Genomic DNA, 7,954 nt, shown 5'->3' on the forward strand with positions numbered 1-7,954 from the left:
TTTGGATATACAGTGTATTATTCACTATAGGGTGAAGGGAGATAAGACTAATTAGTTAACAGTATTACCTGTGAGCTTCCCACCCACCCATAAACACAACCTCCACATGGCTACTACCTCTTTCTGAGAGTAAGGGGGCCACAATCTTGTGTGGGGTGTTAAGAAGCAGAATATATACCCCAAGTGTCAGGAAAATCAAGGGGAGAGGACAAATCCTGAGACACACCAAAATTAAGTTTTTTTAAGGTAAATCTTTAACATTTACATAAAATTTGTGGTATTTTTCCATAAATAGAAAATCAAGCATCTAAGAAGTGACTTGACCAAAGCACAAGTATTAAAAGTTACCAAGTCTAAAATTCTGTTATGTCCATTAAACCAATACTATTTCTCTTTATTTTTTTTTGAAAAAAGTTTATTTAGTTTGAGAGAGAGAGAGAACATGAGAGAAAGACAGGCAAACAGAGAGGGAGAGAGAATCCCAAGCAGGCTCTGTGCTGTTAGCACAGAATCCAATGTGGGGCTCAATCTAATGAACCATGAAATCATGGCATGAGACCAGAAATCAAGAGTCAGATGTTTAACTGACTGAGCCACCAGAGGCGCCCCTATTCTGATATTTTTAACAGCCATCTCTCTACCATCCCATTAAGAACATACCTTTTTCTCAGTATGATAGGACTGACAAACGACAAATGGAAGAACAAGAAATAGGTAAGGAGCAATGAAAAACATCTTCCAGATTAAAACATAACTTTTATTTCAAAATCCCACTTCTGCCACTTACAAGCTGCCCTTTTTTGGTTGTTGTTTATTTATTTTTGAGAGAGACACTGAGCCTCAGTGGGAGAGGGGCAGAGAGAGGAGACACAGAATGGAGCAGGCTCCAGCCTCTGAGCTGTTAGCACAGAGCCTTACACGGGGCTCAAACTCAAGAACTGAGAGATCATGACCAAGCTGAAATCAAGAGTCAGACACTTAACCGAATGAGCCACCCAGGAGCTCCTAGAAGCTGCCTATCTTTTATTTATATACTTTTTTTATGTCTTTATTTTGAGGGACAGAGAGCAAGCAGGGGAGGGGCAGAGAGAGCGGAAGACACAGAATCTGAAGCAGGCTCTAGGCTGAGTTGTCAGCACAGAACCCACGCAGGGCTCGAACCCACAGACTGTGAGATCATGACCCGAGCCAAGTCGGACGCTTAAACGACTGAGCCACCCAGGCGCCCCAAGAAGCCGCCTATCTTAAAGGCCAGTAACATCTACTCTATTTTTGCAAGTCTTTAAAAATGAGATAATGTCACCCATAAAAATGCCACAAGCATTATTTTAATAAAGGTGTTTTTGCAAATACCAAAACACAGTAATTCTCAAAACATGTAACTTTCTTCTCCCTTTCTATAATGTACTGTGCAGGGTTCTTGAATATCTGAGGTAAGAATTGGGAAATGTTTTCAGATATAATTTGGAAAGATTTGAATGGGGAAAAAAATTAAAGATATGCTATAACTAAGTTAACCAAGAATAACACTGCTACCTTTCATTCATTCATTCAAAGTAGGCTGCATGCCCAGCACAGATCCCAATGTGGAGCTTAAACTCACGTCCCAAGATCAAGACCTGAGCTGAGATAAAGAGTCAGACTCTCAATTGACTGAGCCACCCAGGAGTTCCAACACTCCTACTTTTAATAAATCCCATTCAATTTAAGTGGAGGAACAGATGGGAATCACATTGTTTTACTTGATTTCAAGACACAGTCCCAAGACTCTATCAGAACTTGTTTTCCACAAAGTCAAAGCAGCAATGTCCTCCACTGAGCAAATAAAAAATTATTCAAATCAGGGGTGCCTGAGTGGCTCAGTCAGTTAAGCATCTGACTTCGGCTCAGATCATGACCTTGTAATCCATGGGTTTGAGCCCCTCATCGGACTCTGTGCTGACAGCTCAGAGCCTGGAGACTGCTCCAGATTCTGTGACTCCCTCTCTCTCTGCCCTTCCCCTGCTCACACTCTGTCTCTCTCTTTCTCAGAAATAAACATTAAAAAAAGGAATACTCAAATTCAACAAATCCAAGGTGAAATTTTACTGTGTGAAGTTTAAAGGTTTACATAAAGTGTTAAGTTTTATTTCAGAAAAACAAAAGTACTGTAAGGATCACTGTTCTCCCTTCCTTTCACTCAGGTTTTACCAGAAATGATGTTGGATTTTCTGTAACATAACATGTAATCAAAATGACAGAATTAGGTGGTCTTTAGAAGACAGCATTTTTTTTATATCCGAACTTAGCATATCTCAGGATCTTCCAAGATGGGAGAAGTAACACCTTTACCTGGATTAAGATTGGGGTCATTTTCCTTTTAACAACCTAATATTTCATAAGCAGCAACCATTCATATTCATTTTCAAGTTTGCAGAACTGAATTTCTACAATACCTTTCAAACAGGAGAGAATACCAGAGAAACCCTCAAGACAAAGAATGGTCATTCTCTACCCAGTCATTATTCCACCTCTGCTCAAACGTTTCCTAGATTTCAAAATCTCTCTTCTTTTACACAGTACACTGAAACCCGCTACAATTCCACACATGTATATGATCTGAGTACACTCCAGAATTCCTTCTCTAAAATTTTCTTTTCATCCAGAAAAATAAAAGATGTTTACTTAAAGAAAACCTCAATGCTTACTCATTCAAGAAATATGTGTTGAGTGTTTACAATAGGCCACATATTGTTTTAAGTATAAGGGAATATGGCAGAGCACAGAAGGCAAATCTCTCTGCTCTTGTACAATCAGCATCACAGATCGGAGGATAGAGACTTATAAATAAGCAAAAACAAGCCCAACAGTCCAACAAATTATTTCCTTTACTGGACATCAGAAGGAATTGAGTTTCTTAGAAAACAATATGATGGGGTGCCTGGGTAGCTCAGTCATTGAAGTGCCTGACTCTTGATTTTGCCTCAGGTCATGATCTCACAGTTGGGGAGTTGGAGCCCCACATCAGGCTCTCTGCTGTCAGTGCAGAGCCTGCTTCAGAACCTGTCTCTCTCGCTCTCTCTCAAAAATAAACATTAAAAACAAAAACACTAATGTGATAGATCATCCCTAAACTCATCCATGGAAATTATCTTAAGTTGTGAATTTTACCTATTATGTACCAAAACCAAAGGGGAAATTACTTTTTTTTTCTTTTCTAATACCTTTTTATGTTTAACTGACATCCATAACTCGTTTTTCCCTTCTTAAAATACTTGACTCACCAGAGGCGAGAGACATTAACTATGAAACAAGCTGTACTTAGCCTTCACCAGGCATCAGAACTCATTACTTCTACTGATAACTACAAAATGAAAATGGTAATTACAATGGTCTTAGACAAACTATTATTTTGCAATCAATACACTAGCATATAGAGGAAAGGCAGAATTGAAATTATGCACACTTAAAATGTTAATGTGTGATTGCTTCTCAAACTTTTGGCTAAGATCAAGTGTAGTATCTGTTCTTATCAGTTTAAAATGTTAATGTGAAATGTAAAAATTATTCCATCTTCATTTGTAGTGTGAAACAGCTTTTTAGTACTAAGCTTGATTTCAAAATAACCACCATTTTCGGGGCACCTGGGTGTCTCAGTCAGCTGAGTGTCTGACTTCATGATTTGTGGTTCCTGAGCTCAAGCCCCACATCAGGCTCGCTGCTGTCAGGGAATAGACTGTTTTGGATCCTCAATCTCCCTACTCTTCCCCTTCCCCACTTACGCTCTCTCAAAAATAAACATTAAAAAAAATAACCACCATTTTTGCATATAACGATACTCATATTTAGACCAATAGTATTTAGAACTTTGTGAATTTTAAACTGGTATTTCTACTGCTATGACAGATTCAATATTAAATGTCAACTTCTTATGTATGCATGGTTACTTGGAAGAAAACGTATCCTATCCTACATATAAGTTTTTCTACTACATGTACTACATGAGAAAGGACATACACAGCTATTGCAGGTTTTACACACTTTCACAGACACAGAGAGAATGCCAAAGCCCAAAAACAAAGAACACAAAATAAAAACAAATAGTTATGCACAGTTAATTATCTACACCAATAGCTGGACTTCCAGGATTTTTTTTTAATCCCTAAGACGACATCAAAATGGGAGTAAAAATAATTACTGGGAATAATCCTGACTCTAATTTTTAGGTAACCTCATTCGTAAACATGATTATCCCCTGTCCCCCACTTCAACTGCCAGTCACAAGTCCAAGTTGTCACCGATGTTTCTAAAGGGCTATGGACGGGAGGTTCCAATGACCCCTAAGCCTTGGGTTCAATTAATTTGCTACAGCAGCTCACAGAACTCAGAGAAACATTTTACTTACTAGATTACAGTTTATTATTAAAGGCATGTAACTCAGAAACAGCTAGATGGAAGAGATGTGTAAGATAACGTATGGGGAAAGGGCAAGGAAGCTTCTATGTTCTTTCTGGGCCCACCCTCCCCCCCCCCGATTTCCAGTTGTTTACCAGTCCAAAAGCTCTCTGAACCCCACCTTTTTTGGAGTTTTAAGGAGGATTCACTACAAAGGCATGACTAATTAAATCTTTGGCTGTTGAAGGTTGAACTCAATCTCTAGTCTCTCCCATGGCCCAAGGAGGTAGAAGGGAAAGGGGCTGAAAGTTCCAACACTCTAGTCACATGGTCCGTTCCCCTGGCAATCAGTTCCCAATCCTTAGGGGCTTTCCAAAAGTTACTTCATTAACATAAAATACCCTCACCACTTAGGAAATTCCTAGGGTTTCTGAAGCTCTGTGCCAGAAACTGGAAAGAAGACGAAGTACATATTTATTATAAACTACAGTATCACAGGCTCCCTTACATTTCCATCTTAATTTATACATTACTCTAGAAAAGTTATGAGCACTTACGTATCAGGCACAATAGTAGGTGCTTTATTGTTATACAAATAAATTGTTATACACTTAAGTAATCGCCATGACACCTATCCCATATGGCTACTAGTCCAATTTAACAGACAAACTGAAGCTAAAAGATTAAGTAACCTGAGCTTGTCCAAGACTGTAGTTACTAACGTGTTAGACTCTAAAGCCACTGGCTCTTCCATTTCAACCATGAAGGTTCTTCAAAGCTCCCAAGATGTTTTCTCTGAATTCAAAGGGGGAGAATTAAAATGGAAAAAAAGGGATGTGGAGGGAATAAGGATAAGAGATTGTGATCTTTCTCTTAAAATCATGGTTACTATATCAAACTTGTACACATCCCTCCAATTATGTTTTATCTTTTTAGTATTAGAAACGATCACTATGACATTAAAATGTAAACTGTATCATACCATGAGGCCCTGCTTAAAGATCTTCAAAGACCAGGATGAAGACCAAAATGCTTCTCTAACAGTCTACAAGGTCCTCAAATACCCAACTCCAGCCTCACCTTGCAACTATACCCTGGCTGTCTGTTCTAACTCCATTCAATCTGCCTTCTTGTTCCTTTAAACGTACTCCTTTCACAAGGATTCTGAAGCCTCTGAACAAAGCAGTCTGCTTAGTTCTGCCCATATGAATTCACCTTCACCAGCGCTCAACTCACCTGAGCACTCCTCAAGTACTCCTATCTGAGGCTCTGAGAGCCAGCTACTTTCCTTAAAGCAGTGATGATCACACTCCCTACAAAAACAAAGTTCCATAAGGGTAGAAGTTCTGTGAGCTGTAGTCATCGTTGTATCTGAAGGATTCACTGACAGACAACAGTTAGGTGCTCAAAAGAAAAAATAGGATGGAGGGAGTTAGCAGCAACAAAATCAAACAAACCCTCTCCCCTCCCATCTCCCTCTTTTATAATGTGTCCAAAATTATCTTTTCCATTCCCACTCCACTTTAAGAGACTCCAATTTTAACAGCTTCCTGGCTGATCTCCACACTACCAATCTGTTTAGCATATTAACTGTAAATTAATCCAATACTGTCAGTCTCTAAAACCTTTAGTGCCATCCTCCTCTCTACCTTTTCCGTAAGTACTATTCAAGGTCATCCTCAATCAGCCCTGACTTATTTTTCCTTTCCCATTCCCCAATTTCAATACTACTACAGCCAGGTTGACATACCTCAGATTTTAAATAAAAATTTTCTCACTGGGGCTACCTAGGTGGCTCAGTCGATTATGTGTCTTACTCTTGATTTCGGCTCACGGTTCACGAGTTTGAGCCCGACATCAGGCTCTATACTGACAGTGCGGAACCTGCTGGAAGTTTTCTTTCTCTTTCTCTCTCGCTCTCTCTTCTCGTCCCATGCACTCTCTCTCTCAAAAATAAAAATTAAATTTTTTTTCTTATAAGGGCACCTATGTAGCTTAGTCATTGGGCATCCAACTTCAGCTCAGGTCATGATCTCATAATTCATGAGTTGAAGCCCCGCATAGCGCTCTCTGCTGTCAGTGTGGAGCCCCCTCTGGATCCTCTGCTCCCCTCCCCCACTCATGCTCTACCTCTCTCTCTCAAAAATAAACATTAAAGGGGTGCCTGGGTGGCTTAGTCGGTTAAGCGTCCAACTTTGGCTCAGGTAATGATCTCACGGTTCGTGGGTTCGAGCTCCGCATCGGGCTCTGTGCTGACAGCCAGCTCAGAGCCTGGAGCCTGTTTCAGATTCTGTAACTCCCTCTCTCTAGGACTCTCCCCTGCTCATGCGCGCTCACTCTCAAAAATAAAGAAAACATTAAAAAAAAAACACACACATTAAAATATTTTTAATTTTTTTTCTTATTAATAGTGCTAAGAGCAAACATTTGAGTGTTTGTTTTGTGTCAGACACTATTCTGTTATATGTATAAAATTATTTAATCCTCAGAACAAGTCTATTATTGGCCCTCTTTTCGGGAGTAAAGAAACTAGGGCAGAATGATTAAACAGGCAGTCAAAATGGTACAGCCAGGATTCTACCCCACGTACGAGCTCCAGGGTTCTACAGTTTTAACCACCATCAATAATGATGGAAAATAAGGAAAAAGCTATGATTAACCTCACCATATCCCCAACTCCAAGATGAACTCTTATCAAAATGTTTTTGATACAAAAACACATTTTATAAAACTGGATTCTTCACTTTATTTAAAATTTCCACCTGTTGATATTATTCTTTTACAACATTGCTAATAGCTATGACCACAGAATTTTCTTCTAAAACACTAGCACTATATCCTTAAGAAATACAGCATAATCAAAAACTATGCTATAAAAAACTATTGTTCAGTGGGAGATGAGATTTAATGTTTCAGGAATTTAAAATGCAGCAAGTTATTTTCAATATAGCTGAGTCCACAGCTATAAACCTAAATATCCCTAAGCAATTTTAAAATGTAGTCTTTGCTCAAGAGTAAAGGACTTTCTTTTCTTAGCTCCACCAGCACTGCCATTATCATTAACATAGGACTCCTCATGCTTCTCACAAGTATGATAAATTCGACACAAAACCAGTCAAGGCAGCTATTAAGCACAGGTTCTCCCGCCCCCAACTGTGAGGCTAGCTCTAGACAGCTTCACATTCCATCAGTAACTCAGGCTAATGCAAATGAAGGGGTCGAATTAATCTTTGTTAAATTCAAATGCTCATATTCTATTACCACCACTATTAAACACACACAGACCTTAATTTTTGTCACCAAATCACCTTATACAAAAGTAACACTGTGTGTCAATTGTACTTCAATAAAAAAATTAAATTAAAAATTTTTAAATAAAATCACTATGTACACTCACTGCTGCTTCCTATGGATAACTTCCTATTATGGCATCACAAAAGAACCACATCCTGCATTCTAAGTTTTTTTCATTGCAGCAAAAAACGTATTCATTTAGAAATGCTTGGTAATTGGTTAAACACTCTTATTCAAAACTTCTCCATGCTAAGTGTCTGTCAAGTCACATGTATGTATACACATA

At 38.8% G+C, this 7,954-nt stretch overlaps 1 non-coding gene across 1 annotated transcript; it reads left to right on the forward strand.

Moving 5' to 3' along the window:
* The first annotated feature begins 3,463 nt into the window (after positions 1 to 3,463).
* Positions 3,464 to 3,650, forward strand: LOC144218585 (U2 spliceosomal RNA). The gene has a single exon (XR_013331199.1). It is a non-coding gene; the product is annotated as a U2 spliceosomal RNA (small nuclear RNA).
* The last annotated feature ends 4,304 nt before the right edge of the window (positions 3,651 to 7,954 follow it).

The sequence above is a fragment of the Crocuta crocuta genome, unplaced genomic scaffold, assembly GCF_008692635.1.
Source record: "Crocuta crocuta isolate KB4526 unplaced genomic scaffold, BGI_CrCroc_1.0 scaffold49, whole genome shotgun sequence".
In the NCBI taxonomy this organism is placed as follows: Eukaryota; Metazoa; Chordata; class Mammalia; order Carnivora; family Hyaenidae; genus Crocuta; species Crocuta crocuta.